Source organism: Pelophylax lessonae, assembly GCF_965119305.1.
Source record: "Pelophylax lessonae genome assembly, chromosome: 1".
NCBI lineage: Eukaryota > Metazoa > Chordata > Amphibia > Anura > Ranidae > Pelophylax > Pelophylax lessonae.
The window spans coordinates 504,889,688-504,909,034 of NC_138768.1; the positions used below are offsets into that span (position 1 = coordinate 504,889,688).

At 45.5% G+C, this 19,347-nt stretch overlaps 1 protein-coding gene across 1 annotated transcript in view; it reads left to right on the plus strand.

Annotated features, from left to right (window-relative positions):
• Nucleotides 1–2,317: 2,317 nt before the first annotated feature.
• The window catches only part of FZR1 (fizzy and cell division cycle 20 related 1), a 126,272-nt gene continuing 109,242 nt past the window's right edge, over nucleotides 2,318–19,347 (plus strand). The window contains exon 1 of the mRNA XM_082243289.1: nucleotides 2,318–2,452. The gene's annotated coding sequence lies outside the window, so the exon portion shown is untranslated. The remainder of the gene's footprint in view (nucleotides 2,453–19,347) is intronic.

Consider the following 19,347-nt stretch of genomic DNA (forward strand, 5'->3'; position numbering starts at 1 on the left):
ATACTTAAGTAAAAAAAATGTTGAATACTTTAGTACTTCTACTTAAGTAACTTTTTCTGCGAGCACTTCCACTTCTACTCAAGTCACTTTTTGATCGAGCACTTGTACTTTTACTCAAGTAGAAATTTTGAATACTTTATACAAGTCTGATACCTAGTGCAAACCGTTTGGATGAAAAATCACTTTACCCTTTCAATTTATCATTCGTTTGTCAGAAAATTTCCAAACTTGTCCTTTGTTTTTTTGGCTCAAAAACGTCATAACGAATTACTGATTTGTGTCCATTACTGGCCAAAAAATTAACAAACTGTTCAAATGACCGAATTTCGCCCGATTTTTTTGTATAGTGTACGGCCACCTTTGGTCTCTAGGGTTCAATATCGAGTTGGCCCACCCTTTGCAGCTATAATAGCTACAACTCATATAAGGAAGGCTGTCCACAAGATTTAGGAGTGTGTCTATGGGAATGTTTGATCATTCTTCCAGAAGAGCATTTGTGAGGTCATCCATTATGCTCGTATACACGTATTTGCGTGCACCGGCGAAAAATACTGACCTCTTCCTATTTTTCTAACTGAGGAATACTCAGGGCTTGTTTACGTCCCTAGTGTACAGGCACATTGTAAACAATGGGCTACAATTTAGGTTAGTAAAGAAAATTGCTGTATTGAGCTTTTTTTAAGCTGCTACGTGCAAAAGGGCTTTGGAGTATCCCACTCATTTCCCTCAACCCTCTCCAAGTTCTTCAAAAATAAAAACACCCCTAGACTGGGTATTGAGGAAAAGAGCGCCAGTGTTTGTGTGTCTGGCTGCGGAGCAATCCACTGAGGAAGAACCCGGGGAAATTTCCAGTGGCTCCTAAGAAGTATCGCTACATATTTTACAGATTTTACATTTTGAACATAGGTGTGCACAGCTTATTGCATTAGGGTGCGAGACTCAAAGCTCAAACATATATGTTTGTGTGCATATGCATTTATACTTCTGGGGTCAGTAGATCAGTGGATGGTGTCAATAGTTTTTCTTTTTATTATTTTTTACAGTTTTATTTTTTTTTATTAGTTTTTTACAATTTTCTTTAGGAGCCCTGTTAGGGGGTTTTAGTGAAATACCAAGAGTTTAAACAGGACCACACAGGGTGATTAGGGCGTGCCCACGCACACCTGGCACACCCTGTACGCACGCCTATGATTTTGACAAATTTTTCAAAGCAGAGTCCTGCGTCCTTTTTAGTGTCGGTTCACACATATGCGATGCGGGAACCCTGTGAATCCACTGCGGGTTGCCGCATCGCACTCGAATCATAGGCAGTTCACACTACCATATGCGAATCCCTGGGGGTGTCAATACAAAGTTAACGACACCCCTCCAGATCAGTTCCCATGTCGTAGTGTGAACTGTCAGTTCGGACATGAATCGGAATAGCATAGGCAGTGGCGGCTGGTGCTTGGTAATTCCGGTGGCAAATCAATGCGCACGCACCCCCCTTCGGTCCCCCCCCCCCCGGTCTGCCTCCTTACCTCCTCCTTTCTCCTGTCTGAGATGGGGAATGCTGGATGGCTGAGCCGCTGTCCTTCTCCAGCTGTGTCTCTCTTCTGCCTCTTCCTGGCCACTGACAAGTAAGATCGCTTCTCCTTTTGGCCAATCGGCAAAAAGGGTCTCACAAGCCTCTTCCTGATTGGCTGGGAGGAGAGTCAGTGTGATAATCGCTATTGTCACACAATGGGTGGGCTCAGGGCGTAGTGCTCTGCGCCCCGAGCCCACCCTTTTTTTAAGCCTATTAGAGCCTCTGGCTCTAATCACGTGCTTCAAAAAAAAAAAAAAATCCCCTATTGGAATCCATGCGTCCGGCGCCCCGCAAGTAGATTAGGAGGCTGTATGCATGGATTGGGGGGGGGGCCGGCGCCCCTTTGCCCCTAATGGACGGGCCACCCCATGCAATCCGATTCTAGTATGGACTGAAAAAGGGTCCTGTGCGACTTTGGTCCGTATGCGCTAAATTTGTATTGCACAGCCATCGCGTGTGATTTGCAGAGCAGTGCGCTGCGAACCACATGCGATGTCTGACATTGCATATATGTGAACCGCCACTTAATCTGTAATCCCTTCTCCTAGGTCGACATTGTTCATGGTAACATCATGCATTTATTTGCCAAACACCCCTAACAGTTTTATTTTATTCTAAAAGGCTCATCATTACATTTTCTATACACATGCTGAGCGGATCCACAAGTCTCCATAGAAATCGCTCTGAAAACAGATCAGTCTTGGTTGCCACAGAGACGCGTTCTCCGCCTGCCTTTCCTGTGTTGGTTCGAAAGAAGTGACGTAACGAGCTGCTCCCGTCATGCAGTGCGGGACGCGAGTCTGTAAGGAGGAAGGGCTGGAGATACTGTAGTGTCGCCATATTGTTACCGAGGATATAGCGAATATTGGGGAAAAAAGGAATCCGGTAAGTGAGGAACCTTAACGGATAAGGACGGTTAGAAGTAGAAATGTATGTTGGACTGTTAGGGTGTCATTACGAACACGTTACAAAGCTCATAGTCGGCATACTTAACGTTATATCGGACCCCCCCCCCCCTCTGTTCACAACAAATGTTACCCCAAACAAAAATCCTCACCACTGCAAAGTAGGCTAACATCTGGTCATTGCGGCAGGTTTTTTTTTTTTATATTTTATTTTATGCTGTGGTAATGAAAAATGTTTATGCCAGAGCCGGCATTTAGCTAGTAGTGCAGTGCCAGGGGAGCTTTCATTGTAATAGGTGCTGTGTGCTTGCTGCAACATGGCCCTGTCCATAGACTGTATCCATCCATGGATATCATAGTGTGTGCTGACACTGCTGGAGATAGATGTCATCTATGTGCTTCTATGGAGCCTCTGTTTATTATCTTACATGCAGCTTGTATGAGAGGTTTCAATTTGCATGGATCATTTCTGCCATTCTTGTTTGTTTGCACATCTTTCCAGTTTATTTTATTAAATTGTGGTCCCCTTTCTAGTTTTTTTTTAAGTGTTCATTCACACCAGCATTAGTGTGTGCATTGTGAAGGTGCGATGCATTGGGGAGATCTACTAAAACTGGTGCAGCTGTGCATGGAAGCCAATCAGCTTCTAACTTCAGCTTGAGAAAAAAAGGGGGGGGGGGGGGTAGAGAAAACCACACACATAAATGGGGTCTCTCCCCCCCCTCAAATGTTATGGGATTTTGTAGGCAAATTGCAATTGCTGATCTCAGTGAGAAGAAAATGTAACAGTCATTTAATAAAAAAATATCATTTTAATTAGCACAATCATACAGATATACAATGGTGGACATGTGTTCAGTAAAACATTACATACACACAAATCGTAGGACAAACTCCTACACCACTTGAAACCCAATGCCTCTAAAACCAAGGCGATTCATATAGATACATGGTAAGTCATGATGAATCATGATATATTAGTATAATGAATTGTAGGGTTCACTCGTGGTAAGTATGGAATCGCGACGCGTTTCGCTTAGTCGCTTCCTCAGACGATTCCTAAAGAGTTGTCTCAAAGACGATCAGTTTAGGTTACCACATCAGTTAATGTAAGGTGTCCAGTTTAAATGCACATATGTCCTGTCTGTCTTTTATTGAGCCCCCAGATAGATCAGTGATGATCCAAGGACTTGGTCATGGGACTCATCTATTTATTACAGAGGGGTCAGGTTGTCCACGGCTCCCTTCACTTTTAAAAGAATGCCTAGAGATCATAGAGAGGAAGAAAAAGATCCCGGTCCTGTGTGGAAAACCGTCAGCCTCTCCTCGGGAAGCTCACCCCGACAATGTCTTTAAGACAACTCTTTAGGAATCGTCTGAGGAAGTGACTAAGCGAAACGCGCCGCGATTCCATACTCCCTACAATTTATTATACTAATATATCATGATTCCTAATGACTTACCATGTATCTATATGAATCGCCTTGGTTTTAGAGGCATTGGGTTTCAAGTGGTGTAGGAGTTTGTCCTACGATTTATGTGTATGTAATGTTTTACTGAACACATGTCTACCATTGTATATCTGTATGATTGTGCTAATTAAAATGATATATTTTTATTAAATGACTGTTACACTTTCTTCTCACTGAGATCAGCAATTGCAGTTTGCCTACAAAGTCCCAAAACATTTGAGGGGGTGAGAGACCCCATTTATGTGTGCGGTTTCCTCTCCCCCCCCCCCCCCCTTTTTCTCGTACATAATAGGGATGTGGCAATAGCATGCTATAGAGAGTGTGTGTCTCACTCCCCTTTTTTCTAACTTCAGCTTGTTTAAAGCGGCTGTAAACCCAGAAAAAAAACAAAAACAAACCCTGCAAGACAAAGGCATAATGAGCTAGTATGCATCGCATACTAGCTCATTATGAATTACTTACCTTAGAACGAAGCCCCGACACGGACCCCCGGACATCGCTGCGGGCGCTGACATGATCCCACGGCGTCTCTTCCGGGTACGGCGGATCCGTCGCTGTGATTGGCCGGAGCCGCAATTTTTCGGCAAGCTCCCGGCAAGGGAAGCTGAAGGTCCGCCGGACCTTCAGAGTGCATGCGCCGCTCGCGTGAGCCGCTGCATGCACTGCAAATATCTCCTAAACCATGCCGGTTTAGGAGATATTAATTGTACCTACAGGTAAGCCTTATTATAGGCTTACCTGTAGGTAAAAGTGAAAAAAGCGGGATACTACCGCTTTAATTACAGGGGTAGTAAACCACTGTGCATGTGTTTTTTTAGCAACCTGCAAGGCACTATCATAATGTGCTAGTATGCATTGCTTACTAGCACATTATGTGAAACTTAGGCTGGCCATACACTATACAATTTTCTTGTTCAACTTTCCTTTTTAGATTTACCAAAACTATATAATGTACGGTCAAACCTAAACACTTTCAATTTGTATGCAATCAGACAGGCCCTTCCACTACATAGTTGAAGGAAAATTGTATAGTGTATGGCCAGCCTTACCTGAAAACAAAGCCCTTCAGTGCCGCGCCGAGAGGGCTGACATCTTCACCCCTCCGGGCTCATAGACCCCCGCTGTGTGAGTGGCCGAATCCGCGATGACGTCACCCCAACGCATGCGTGCCGGAGCCGGCACTTACAGCACAGGACTCTGAAGGAATGGCCTAGGTGGCCATTCCTTCAGAGCGAATGCAGCTGGTGACGTCACCAGCTGCATGTACAGTGAATATCTAGTAAGCGGTCTACTTTTTTTAGGAGATACAGGCATACCCCGTTTTAAGTACACTCACTTTACGTACCTGGTCAGCTTGGCATGGCACTACTCCCGGTTTTTAACATTGGCGTCTGTGGGAAATCTTGGTCAGCTTGACATGACACTGCTCCCAAACCATAAGTGACAGGGATACCAAACTTAGGGAACACCGAGAGGGGACCCAAGACTACAACATATCCTATTTGTGGCCGGCCAGCTTGCCTAGGTAATCTACCATGTCATAGTCCTGGATCCCTTTAACATGCTCCCCAAGCTTGGTGTCCTTGTCACTTATGGTTTGGGAGCAATGCCATGTCAAGCTGACCAAGATTTCCTATGGAGCTAGTGTATTTACATGCATTGAGAAATGAAAAAAGGTATTGCTTCGCTTTAAGTACATTTTCGTTTTACATACATGCTCTGGTCCCATTGTGTACTTAAGTGGGGTATGCCTGTATTTACAGTACATAAAAGTCAGATGGTTTATTCCCACTTGGACAATAAGGCCCTGTTCACACCTGAGAGTATTTCAGCTCTTAATAAACACTCATCTCTGAAGTTTCAAAACGCCCAACAAGCAAGATCACATTCATTTCAATGGCCCCTGAGAGTTTTGTTGCCTGAAGCAAAACGCCAAAAAAGTACATGAGCTGCTTTTTTTTGGCAGAGTACAAGCGTTTTTTTTTGTTAATGTCAATGCCTGCCTCCAAACACCTGCAAAAAACGCCTGAAAACGATACGCTCAGGTGCGAATGGAGCCTTAACCTGGAAGCTGTTTGGTTTCTGTGCAGAGCTGCACCAGATTTTGCACTCTCCAGCTTCAGTTAAAGCAGAGTTCCGGCCACCAAAAAAAAAATTTCAATGAAAATACCCCCCGGAGAGTCAGGGCTAGTACATTCCAAATGGATAGCCTCTGATCTGTCCCGGTTCGCACTTACCTTTTAGAAGAGATACTTACTTTGAAAATTTCTTCTCCAGCGCTGCCATCTCAGGTGTGGGCAGCTTGAAGCCAGCTCGATCCTCTTCGGTCCCACGATGCACTGCGCCGGCCCCGCCCTCACTCCCGGGGCTGCAGCGTCATCCCTGCACAGCTTCTGGGCATGCCCAGAAGCTGTTTTGCATGGTATGATGCGCCTGCACCGGAACTGACGTCGGGGCCGGTGCAGGCGCATTGATTCCTGGGAGCGATGACGTTCAGCTCCCAGGAATCATTGCAAAGCGGAAGTGACGGAGCGGGCCGCGGCCGCCGAGGGAGGAAGTGGAAGAAAGGTGAGTATATTTTTCTGCAATTAAAAGGTAAGTAAAAAAAAAAAAAATTTTAACTATCCATTTCTGTTTCAGGTAACCATAAGCAAGCGGATGGCCCAAAATCGACTATGTCGATTTTGTGGCCTGAACTCCGCTTTAATTACCCCCATTATATTGTTGTATGTGTTTTATTTATTTATTTTTTCTTTCATTTTGTAACTCTCTGGAAATGTAACAAAATATTAAATTCAGCTTTATGCACTGCAGGGCAATGTTATGTAGTGTGTTTCCAAATGCTGGTTTAGGGGCTTGTTCATACTAGATGCAGTCAAAATTGGAAGTAAAGTCCACGTTTTACCTTGCACCCACAGGTAAGCCTATAATCAGGCTTACCTGTAGATACAGTGAATGTATACTAAACTTCCACTGTTTAGGAGATATTCAAACTGCATGCAGCCGGTGACGTCACTGGCACATGCTCTCTGAAGGGACAGCATACCTGTGCTGTACCTTCAGGGCTACGGGGCAGGGCTTCCATGCACGTGCGGGAATGACATCAATGACATTTTATTTTTTGTGGGAGCAACTTAGTACCTCTTTAAATGCCGTACAAACGCGTATGCAAGAAAAATGAATGTATTTCCGTAAGCCTAGTTTGCGATGCTTTCACACATCTTTAAAGAAAAAAAGCATGCTACTTTTCTTTGCACCAGAATACACCACATGTAAATGCAACTCAAATGCCAACAAATGAAGCACAAATGCATTACAAAAGTATGTATAAACACACACTGAATGCAGATTGTTGTGTAAACAAACCCTTTAAAGCGGAACTATGCTCCTATGTTCTCTTGCACAATGATCCCTCAGAGCGCCCCGCTGGCTGCTGTCATCTTCAACCTGGCGGCGAATATCGATCCCTGGCTGTTTCCGTTGGCTGGGCCGAGATGACATCACTTCCATGCATGCACAAGAGTTCAGTCATTCCTATTTTGCTGAAATTCTACACCGAGCTGCCCATACAATGTGGGCAGGTAGGTAATGGAAATTGAATGCAGAAGAGAGATAGTCTTTTCTGTAATAAAAATCAAGCTTGTTTAAAATTATTTTTTACATGTTGAACACTTTAACACCTTCCTGTCCGTCCCAGGGGACTGGAATGATATGCCTGGATTTGGCTGTCTTGTGAAGCGGTGGAGCCAGTCTTGCTGGCTACCATTAGTTTGTCTGGACAGACAGCTTAGTCTCTGTGCTGTAAGTGCACTCTCATCAGAAACATCAGCTGCCCAGCGACACATAAAGTACAGACCAAAAGTTTGGACACACTTTCTCATTCAAAGAGTTTTCTTTATTTTCATGACTATGAAAATTGTAGTCACACTTCAAGGAGGTAGTCACCTGAAATGTTTTTCCCTTCACAGGTGTGCCCTGTCAGGTTTAAGAAGTGTGATTTCTTGCCTTCTAAATGGGGTTGGGACCATCAGTTGTGTTGTGCAGAAGTCAGGTGGATACACAGCTGATAGTCCTACTGAATAGACTGTTAGAATTTGTATTATGGCAAGAAAAAAGCAGCTAAGTACAGGAAAGCGAGTGGCCATCATTACTTTAAGAAATTAAGGTCAGTCAGTCCGAAAAATTGGGAAAACTTTGAAAGTGTCCCCAAGTGCAGTCACAAAAACCATCAAGCGCTACAAAGAAACTGGCTCACATGTGGACCGCCCCAGGAAAGGAAGACCAAGAGTCACCTCTGCTGCGGAAGATAAGTTCATCCGAGTCACCAGCCTCAGAAATCGCATGTAAACAGCAGCTCAGATTAGAGACCAGGTCAATGGCACACGGAGTTCTAGCAGCAGACACATCTCTAGAACAACTGTTAAGAGGAGACTGTGTGAATCAGGCCTTCATGGTAGAATATATGCTAGGAAACCACTGCTAAAGAAAGGCAACAAGCAGAAGTGACTTGTTTGGGCTAAAGAACACAAGGAATGGACATTAGACCAGTGGAAATCTGTGCTTTGGTCTGATGAGTCCAAATTTGAGATCTTTGGTTCCAACCACCGTGTCTTTGTGCGACGCAGAAAAGGTGAACGGATGGACTCTACATGCCTGGTTCCCACCGTGAAGCATGGAGGAGGAGGTGTGATGGTGTGGGGGTGCTTTGCTGGTGACACTGTTGGGGATTTATTCAAAATTGAAGGCATACTGAACCAGCATGGCTACCACAGCATCTTGCAGCGGCATGCTATTCCATCCGGTTTGCGTTTTAGTTGGACCATTGTTTATTTTTCAACAGGACAATGACCCCAAACGCACCTCCAGACTGTGTAAGGGCCAATTGACCAAGAAGGAGAGTGATGGGGTGCTGCGCCAGATGACCTGGCCTCCACACTCACCGGACCTGAACCCAATCGAGATGGTTTGGGGTGAGCTGGACCGCAGAGTGAAGGCAAAAGGGCCCACAAGTGCTAAGCATCTCTGGGAACTCCTTCAAGACTGTTGGAAAACCATTTCAGGTGACTACCTCTTGAAGTGTGACTCTACAATTTTCATAGTCATGAAAATAAAAAAAAAACTCTTTGAATTAGAAGGTGTGTCCAAACTTTTGGTCTGTACTGTATGTGTGGCATGTTGGCTTTAAGGCCCACCTCTTCGTCACCGCACACATGTTACTCTGGTAGGAACAGGTTCAAGTGCACCCAACACATATAGTATGAATGGACCTGTTTTAGTCGCTTGTCCTGATCTAGCGAGATATCGGCTCTGCTGCCTTGTTCGGACCTGTGCATGTCCTCTTTCAGTCCTATGAAGAATGTTGGGACACAACTGGTCTCTAATGCCCCATACACACGTGCAGATTATCTGCAGACTTTTGTCTGCAGACTTACCTTTTCTATGTAGTGCAAGGGCCTGCCGGATTGCATACAAATTAAAAGTGTTTAGGTTTGACCTCATATTATATGGTTTTGGTAAGTCTGCAGACAAAAGTCTGCAGATAATCTGCACGTGTGTATGGGGCATAACTCTGGTCTAATTTCTATAGGATTGAATGATAGTGCACACAGTCTGCATGGGCTCGACACAGAAGATCTTGTTAAGTGGCGGTGTGGTGCCATGTCTCACTGGACCAGGGACATGGGGAAAGGTTGAAGATCCTATTGGTACAGAGGGAAGGGTGATTACTGGGAAATTAGCAATATTGACAAGTGAGAAACCTACATACACCTTGGAATAATAATGGGTTTGACAGTTATACATTGTACACGCAGGCTTTAGCTTGTATAAAAACAGTGTGCACAGCAAGCTTTTGCAAAGCATTTGCAGTCCGCTTCAAGAAGCTTTGTTAGAGCATTTAAAGTGTCTCCTGTTCCAGTTGGGGAAGGTAAATACTTATCTTAGTGGCAGTGCCAATTGCCAATTTTTCATAGTCTGGTTGAAAAAAGTCCACTCAGTTCAACCAATTGAAGGTGAAAAAAACCCCAATAAAGCTTGATCCAATTTGCTCCAGGGGAAAAAAAAATATTTCTGATACCCCAAGAGGCAATTGGATGTTCCCTGGATCAACGTTACTTTTAAATATTAGTATCCAGTTATATTATGTGCATCTAGGAAAGAATCCAGGGCTTTCTTAAAACAATCTACTGCGCTGACCAGAACCAGCTCGTCAGGTTGTCTATTCAACATTTTCACAGCTTTTACTGTGAAGAAGCCTTTCCATACTTGGAAATGAAATCTCTTTTCCTCCAGAAGCAAAGAGTGCTCCCTTGTCCTCTGTACAGGAAACAAGTTACTAGCAGGAATTCATAAGCGTTAGTACTGTTTGGAATGTGTTGAAAGCCGGCTAGTAGCCATAAAGATGTCTCTCGTTCGTTCATTGACACACTGCTCTTGATCTTCTTAACTATTGGGTTATACTGCCCCCTACAGGAGTAGGACACTAGGCCGAAAAAAAAGTCTGGCTACAGCTGTGGGCAGTCCCAGGGGGTATACTCCCTCTCTGTGCTATAGGTACCCAGGTTTTTTTCTGCCTAATCAGGAGTAAGGACCTAGTTCCTTGCTGGGATCTCTGGTCCTGGCATTTTTTTCTTTTTAGATTTTTATTCTCCTGTTGTTTGTTTGTTTTTTTTTTTTGTTTTTTTTTTTCCTGTGAGCTTTACAATCCACTGCCGGACTGGGCGATGGGCTGGATAATCTTGTGGTCAGCCCAGTCTGGCCAGCTAGGGCACGCAGACCTCAGCTCAGCGCTAGGTCAGCCGCGATGTAGCCCCAACAGACAGGGGCTGGCCTGCAAGTTAAACTCCTCGCAAAGGTCACATACGACCCGGTCGCATCGTTCCTCCTGGCGAACAGCCCCCCCCCCCTGCCTGATTCCTGGTATGGTGAGTAGCTGTCCCCCCTCTCCCCCTGGAGTATTTTGGGGTGGACGTGGGCCCCTCCATGGGACAATCGGACTCCCGGGTTCACCGTCAAGCACCCCCCTTCATCTATTCCCCCCCCTTCTCCTCTTATGACAGGAAGGCGGAGGCTGTGGCCTGCAATTTGTACACCCTGGCTGGTTCGGCACTGAGGCCGATATTCACCATTGCCCTGGTGTTCCAGACTCTAACCGAATGGGCTAAGCTTTTGTGCCGGGACCTGGTTTGGGATTAGCTCCCCCCTGTCTTTGCTAAGCTGGCGGACCAGCTGGTCCAGGGGCTGCATTTTATCTGTGATACCTCTTTGGAGGAGGCCATTAGTGGCCTAGCCCTCTGTTACGGCACTGGTCCTTCGCCATGTCTTTTGGCTCAAATGCTGGTCTGTGGACCAGACTTCTAAAAAGGTCTGACTGATCTTCCCTTTTGAGGAGATTGCCTGTTTGGTGCTACTGTGGATGACATCATTAAAGGTCTCACTTGGGGGGGAAAGTACCTTTCTTCTGCAGGCTACTAAGGGCAAGGATATGAAAGTGTTTGTTTTTGTTTTTTTTTTGGAGTAGGTACTAGCGGTGCTATGATAGTGTCCCTGAAGTAAGTAAATTGCCAACATAACCAAAAATCATTCATATAAAAGGTAGTTCTGCATAGAGGGCAGAAAGGAAGTAGGTTAATTTGTCAGCAAATCATGCAGTGGGAAACATTAAATAGTGTAAATCATAGCAAGGTGTTTATTTCGTATCATGTGAATATTCACTACCGTGCAGTGTACAAGTAGGTTGTAACCAGTATAATACAAGAAACAAGACAAACAAACATAAAACATGAATAACAGGGTACCGGCCGGTGCACAAAAAATATTGGGGATCAGGGGGAAGGAGACAATTTAAATAATAATGAAGTAATGCTACAGAAAGTCTGTATGTAGAATGTTTCTCCTAATTGGGTAAGTGCCCCCTGGTTGACTCCTGTGGAGGTTCGGGCTCTTCCGGTATAGCTGGAAAAATATTTTCCAAAAATAGTATCCAAAACAATGTTAATCATAGAGTGTGGGTGACAGTAAGACTCCATTCACACTACCGCGACTGGTCAGCCTGACAAGTCGCGGTCCATTGTGTGCTACGGGAACCGTTCTAATAGGAGCGACTCAAGTCGCTCCGACTTAGAAAAAGATTCCTGTACTACTTCGGGGCGACATCGGAACGACTTGCATAGACATTCATTATATGAAGTCCGTGCAAGTCGCGCAGAAGTCTCGGTGCACGCGACTTCACAGGTCGCCCCCGAAGTTGTGCCGCGTCAGTGTGAACCGGCACTAATAGTCAATCAGTTAGGGAGATAGCATTGAAGAATCCGGATGGGTATCCACCATAGCAATAGTGCAATAGAGCAATAGTGCCTGGTTGGAGATGCTGGAATGTGGGTGAGCAGGGATGGCTGCCAGGAGATCTTAAATGCAAATCGTCTATACCGCGTCTGATGGTTTTTGGGGACTAGGCAGATTTCTAGTGATGGCTGCTGTGCCGCTTCTTCACCCCTCAAATCGTCTATTTGTTGATCATGTGGAAAGGTATAGTGTTGCTGTGGCCAGACAGAGCTGGATGGGATGATGTGTGAAGCATCTGGAGAAAGTGGGGACTAGAGTGAGGGCAAAAGATGGTGAGAACAACATATGTGAGCTGTTACCGGTGGGTGGTCACAGCAGCGCTGCGCGCTCTTATGTGTATCATAGAGTCCTGAAATGCCTGTGACTCTTGTCAGCTGTGTGGCTGATTCTTCACCCCTCAGTAGAGAAGTACCTCATAAGGAAGATGCTTCACGTTCTATCTCCTGGTTGCCCGTCCTGTTAGGGGATCCGGCTTCTCCGGCGTCTCAAATGGTGCTGCTGGGGATCTCCGTTCCTTGTTCTCTCGGGAGCCCGCCATCCACCTTGGAGTATGCCGTGTGTGCCGTCGGGGTGATGTCAACGCGTTTCGCTTAACGTAGCGTAGCTTCGTCTGGACGTAGATTGCCCGATGCCTGTTCCCTTAAGTAACAGTCTTCACAGGTGATCGGGCTATAGCTGATTTGATGAACAGGGAGTTTCTGAAAATATGCTGACATATCAATGCAGCTAAAGTGTGGGGCAGGTAAGGTGGAGTATATCTCTAGAGACAATGGGAAGAGGGAATAAACTATGTATAATGAGTCTCAGTCTTATGTTATTCAGGTGGGATACAATTCTTAAATGTTGTCAGAAAAATTATGCTGAGTATGTCACCCTTGAAAATACGGTGACGCAGGGCTGCTTGCTGGAAGTGACGGTATTGGAAGCATTATAAAGGAACAGCACATATAGGTGGTAGTTATATACATCTATATGGTGAAGTGACAGCTATTCATAAGGATACCAAATGACAACATCAATGACAGACATACTGGTTTTTCTTTGTTAGGAAATATTATATATGTATGACTGTGTTTTACTGAGGGTGAGCAAAATAATTGCTGAGAGTATGGTCGTCTGGGAATTCCCTAGTTGTGGCAGGATCCTCTGTTATTAGTGTGGCTAGAGGGGTGAGGATTATTTATGTGAAACAGTGGTTATGATGTATGGTTTCTTCTTCTTCATCTTTCTAGAAAGACCTGCAGGTTCATTTCAGTATTCAGGCCTATGGGGATGAGGCTATTCAGGTTAAAAATCCACCATTTTTCTTTTTGAAACAAAATGCGATTGAAGTCGCCACGTCTGGAAGAAATTTTTAGTTCGTAAATGCCTTTGATTTTTGTGCCTTTTTATGTTTCCGGCATGATATTGGGCATAGTGTCTGGCCAGGGGTTTGTCTGGATTCTTTCCCTTGATCTCCCGCATGTGCTCTCCTATGCGTGTTTTGAGTTGGCGTTTGGTTTTCCCTATGTAGTTTTTGTTGCAGGGACAGGTTATCATATAGATTATTAAATTTTCTGTCACCTGTTGCATTATGGAAAGTGTCCGTTCTGTCTATATAGGGACAAACCTGGCATTTTCTGCATGGGAACATTCCTTTGCTTCTGGGAGTTTGCATGAGCCAGGTGCCGTCTGGTTCTTTTGAGAATTCAAATTTGGGAAGTATGTTACTGAGGTTTTGGCTCCTCTTGCTACCATATTGGGATTAGTGCCTACTATATCTTTTAGGGTGGGTGTATTGCTGAGAATGCCCCAGTGTTTGGCTAAAATTTGGCGTACTGATTCCCATTGTGTTCCATATTGGGTGATAATTTGTGTTGTCCCAATAGCCTCTTTTTTGGTGAGAGTTTTGCGGGCTAGATCTTCTTCTCTTTTTCTTATACTGGCTTTTTGTTTTGATTTCCTGAGTTGTTTGTGCGAGTATCCTCTCTCTCGGAATCTTTTATACAGGGCTTTGCTTTCTTGGTGGTGGTCTTCTTTTTTGGAGCAATTGTGTTTAATCCTAAGGAATTGGCCTGTTGGAATCCTGTTCTTCAGCCATTGAGGGTGGTGGCTGTCTGCCTTCAATAATGTATTGGCTGCCGTAGTTTTACGGAATGTATTCGTGATCAACTGGTTGTTCTCCTTTCTGATCCATAGATCGAGAAAAGATATTTTTGTTTTATCAAACGTGTATGTAAGATGGATATTTCTATCATTTCCATTTAGAGTTCTGATGAATGTATGTAGTGTTGTGATGTCTCCTTTCCAGATCATTAGTACATCAATGTATCTAAGCCAGGTGTGGACATGATTTTGATATGTTGCATTAGGATAAACAATTTTTTCTTCCCATAATTCTAGGTGGAGTAATATTCACATGATACGAAATAAACACCTTGCTATGATTTACACTATTTAATGTCTCCCACTCCATGATTTGCTGACAAATTAACCTACTTCCTTTCTGCCCTCTATGCAGAACTACCTTTTATATACTAAGGGCAAGGACCCTTGTTGTAGATGTGGGCCCTCCTTCTCGGCTCATAAGTTTTTTTATTTTTTGTTTTTTTTGTCCCCAAGGGTCCAGTGACAAGGGATCGAAGCCCTTCGGGGCCTTCTCTGGAGGTTCCAATCGAACTTGGTCTGGCAAGGCAAGAATCGGCTTCTCCAGACCCGTGGACAAGGCCCCTTCAGAAGGAAGGTGCGGCCACACCCGTATCTGGTGTGGGGGGGGACGTCTTCGCTGGTTCCTGGACCTGTGGACTTCCCTGGTACAAGACAAGTGGGTACACGAGGTCATATGGTCTGACTTCAAAATCGACTTTCGTTCTTTACCCTCTGGTAAGGTTCTTTCTTCCAACGTGCGCCTGTCCCTGGTCCACCTACAGGCTCTTTTTGGAGCGATGCAAGACCTTTTACTTTAGAGGGTAATTGTCCCGGTCCCGACATCGGAAAGTTTTCAGGGGTTTTTACTCAAACCTGTTTACAGTCTCCAGGAAGGAAGACAAGGTGCATCCAATTCTGAACCTCAAGGCTCTGAACTGCTTTGTGTAGGTGCAGAAGTTCAGAATGGAGTCCATTCACACGGTAGTGGCTTCCTTGCATCAGGGGGATTTTCTCACCTCCATCGACATCAAGGACGCAAATATGTGTCGGTCACCAGCGCTTCCTCCGTCTTGCTGTGGGAGAGAAGCATTATCAGTTTGTGGCGTTACCCTTTTGTCTCACCTCCACTCCTCAGGTCTTCACAACAGTGTTGACCCTAGTGCTAGCATTGTTATGCCAATGGCGGATCGACCTTCTGCGAGCGGAGTCTCCTACTGCTCTGGTGGAAAACCTGGAAATCACCATATAACCTTTTGAGGCAGTTTGGCTGGATTCTGAATTTTTAGAAGTTTGCTCTGGTTCTGTCCACAAAGCTGGACAATCTGGGTCCAATTCGGGACTTGGCCTTAGCCAGAGTGCTCCTTCCTCTGGACAAACTCCAGAAACTGCAGGCTGCAATTCGCCTCCTGCTGTCCAGCAGAAAATCATCCCTCCGAACTTGCATGCGGGTGCTGGGCCTGATGGGGGTCTACCTTCATGACGGTTCCGTTTGCACAGTTCCATAAGTGGTCACTGCAAGGGAGACTATGGTCAAATGGGACAAGAATCCGCAGTCTCTGGACAATCAGATCCGGCTGCGTCGGGGAACAAAGGGGTCCCTGATATGGTGACTTCGTTCTCTGGCACTTCGGCTGGGCAAAATCCTTCCTCCCCTTGTATTGGACAGTGGTCACCATGGATGCCAGCCTATCCGGCTGGGGAGGCCTGCTCGGCAAAAATTCTGCTCAGGGGAGCTGGACACTGGAAGAGTCCAGACTACCGATCAATAGGGATGTAACTATATCAAAATCTCACGGTACGATACAATTTCAATATTGACCTCACGGTACGATATTTATTGCGATATTGTGGAAAAGCTCACGGTATTGAAAGAGGAAGTAAACTCTGCCCATCAAAAGCTTCTTCTTAATAAAGATAGTACAGTAAGGCTTTAGAAACTATTCTGCATTAATGTTATACCCCTTCATATATCTCTTACTTGTTTTTTAGTGTTTTTAGCCAGCGCCATGACAGCAAATGTCTTCTGACTCTACTTCCGCCCTTTCTTCTTGTCCTGGCTGTAATCTCGCACATGCTCAGTAATCACTTATTCAAGCCTCATTTTAGTGGCAGTTACTATGGCAACAGAGTCGGCTCTTAGCTCCTATTTGCTGTGTCGGCTCTCAGCTCCTATTTGCTGTACTGTGCAGCTGACATTTACACCCCCTGTGATGTTGCGAGTCACATGGGATGTTTCAGGAACTAGTGAAAGGGAAATCTCGCAGTATCTCAGTCCAGTGCCGTAGATGGGAAATGGACAGAGGAATATCTGCGCATGCGCCGGTGACGTCAGGAAAAGAAAAAGGACAGATTACAAGAGAAAGGAGAAGGTTAGAATGATCGAGACACGACCACGACGATATCGAGACACGTTTACCACCGCGATAGCGCGGTATCATCAATATCGTTACATCCCTACCGATCAATGTCTTGGAACTCAGAGCGATCAGACTGTGCCTTAAACATTGGACAAGATCGTCTTCAGGGATATCCAGTGCGCATTTAGTCGCACATTGCCACGGTCGTGGCTTATGTCAATCACCAGGGGGGCACAAGAAGTGTCCTGGTAACTCTGGAGCTAGCTGGCATTCTAAGTTGGGCAGAACGGTTCGTTCCAGCCCTCTCCGCCGTACACATTCCAGGGATGGAAAACCGGCAGGCGGATTACCTCAGTCGGCAGGCTTTGGAGGAAGGGGAGTGGTCCACTCATCCGGAGATGTTTCATCAGTTGTGTCTCCAGTGGGGCATCCCCGAGGTGGATGTGTTGGTATCTCAGCTCAACAGAAAGGGGTAAAGGTTTGTGGCTCGGTCACAAAATCCTCTGGCGGATGCCACAGATGCGCCGGTAGCCCTGTGGGGTCAGTATCATCTGATTTACGCCTTCCCTCCTCCCAAGCTTCTGCCAAGACTTCTATGCAGGATCGAGGCAGAAGGCTTCCTCTTAGGGAGGATCTGCTGTCCCAAGGGCCAATCTTCCATCCTGCTTTAGTCGCTGGCTTTGACAGTTTGGCTGTTGAACGCCAGGTGCTGATGAATAGAGATTTGTCTGAGTCGATGATTCCAATGCTGTTAAAAGCTAGGAAGACCTACCATCGTATGTGGAAGACATACGTTGCGTGGTGAGTCTCTTGGGCTTCATCCTTGCTCTTTTTCGGTGGCTCGGATCATGACCTTACTTCAACTGAGGGTTGAGCAGAAACTGGCCTTGAGTACTATCAAGGGTCAGGTGTTGGCCTTAGTGGTCTTCTTTCCAAGGCCCTTGGCTACATACTCCCTGGTAAGTACTTTTCTTCAGTAAGTTAGGCACTTGACCCCTCCAGTGCGGTCTCTGTTGCTGCCTTGGGACCTCAATTTTGTGCCCTGAGTCTTCCAGAAGCCTCCTTTTGAGAATCTTTGGGAGATTCCCCTGCTTACGCTGTCCCAGAAGTTGCCCTTTTTGGTGGCTATCACCTCTGCACGCAGGGTGTCGGAAAAGGCGGCATTATCCTGTCGTCCACCTTACTTGGTGGTTTACAGAGAAAAGGTGTTTTTTTGCCCGTGTCCGTGGTTCCTTCCTCAGGTTGTGTCTGATTTTTCATTTGAATGAAGACCTTGTGTTGCCTTCCCTGTGTCCCAGGCTAAGACATCCAAAGGAAATTGCTTTGCATGCTTTGGATCTCGTCCGGGCAATTAGGGTGTATCTGGCAGCTACGGAGTCTTTTAGGAAGTCAGACTCTCTCTATTTGTGCTCACGGATGGGCCTCAGAAAGGGTTGTCTACTTCCTCTATGACCATTTCCAGATGGATCAGACAGATGGTGATTCAGGTCTATCGCATCAAGGGTCAGGTTCCTCCTTTCCCTCTTAAGGCGCATTCTACTTGGGTGTCATCAGGCGTCAGTGACGCAGGTTTGCAAGGTGACCTCCTTGGTCGTTAGTGCACACTTTAACAAAGTTCTATAAAGTGGATGTGTTGCCATCTGGGGATGCTTCCTTTTGGCTGCAAGTTTTTTCAGGCTGCTGTTTGGAGGACCTGGTCCTCCTTTATGCCCCATACACACGTTCAGATTATCTGCAGACTTTTGTCTGCAGACGTACCTTTTCTATGTAGTGCAAGGGCCTGCCGGATTGCATACAAATTGAAAGTGTTTAGGTTTGACCTCATATTATATGGTTTTGGTAAGTCTGCAGACAAAAGTCTGCAGATAATCTGCACGTGTGTATGGGGCATTAAGGGTGTATTGTTTTTCAGGCGAGCTCCTGTTTACCTGGTTGGCTGTAGTTAGCCTTGGGAGTTTTTTTTCACTTGTTCCCACCCTTCATGTTTAACACTGCTTTGGGACGTCCAAATGGTTAAAGCGGTTGTATCCTCCTGAACAAAAAAAAACGGTCGTCCGGATACCGCTGAGGGAGCTGTCCTGTTCCCTCGGCTTCCCTTCCTGGTTCGGCGGACCTTCAGAGCGCAAGCGCCGCTTGTGTCAGCGGCTGCATGCAGGGGAAATATCTCCTAAACGTGCAGGTTTAGGAGATGTTCATTTTACCTACAGGTAAGCCTTAACAAAGGCTTACCTGTAGGTAAAAGTTTATTGGCGGAGTATACTACCGCTTTAAGAATATCAGGAGCTGTGTCCGTCAATGAACGAATGAGAAAATGGGATTTTCGACTTGCCGTAAAATCCATTTCTCTGATGTTCATTGATGGACACAGCACCCACCCCTCTGTGGAGTTGTAATTCTTCTGACACTGCTTGTAACAAAACTGAGTACCTATAGCAGAGAGATGGGAGTATACCCCCTAGGACTGCCCATAAGTGTAGCCAGACTTTTTTTCTGCCTAGTGTCCTACTCCTGTAGGGTGCAGTATAACCCAATGAAGAAGATCGGGAGTTGTGTCCATCAATGAACATCAGAGAAAT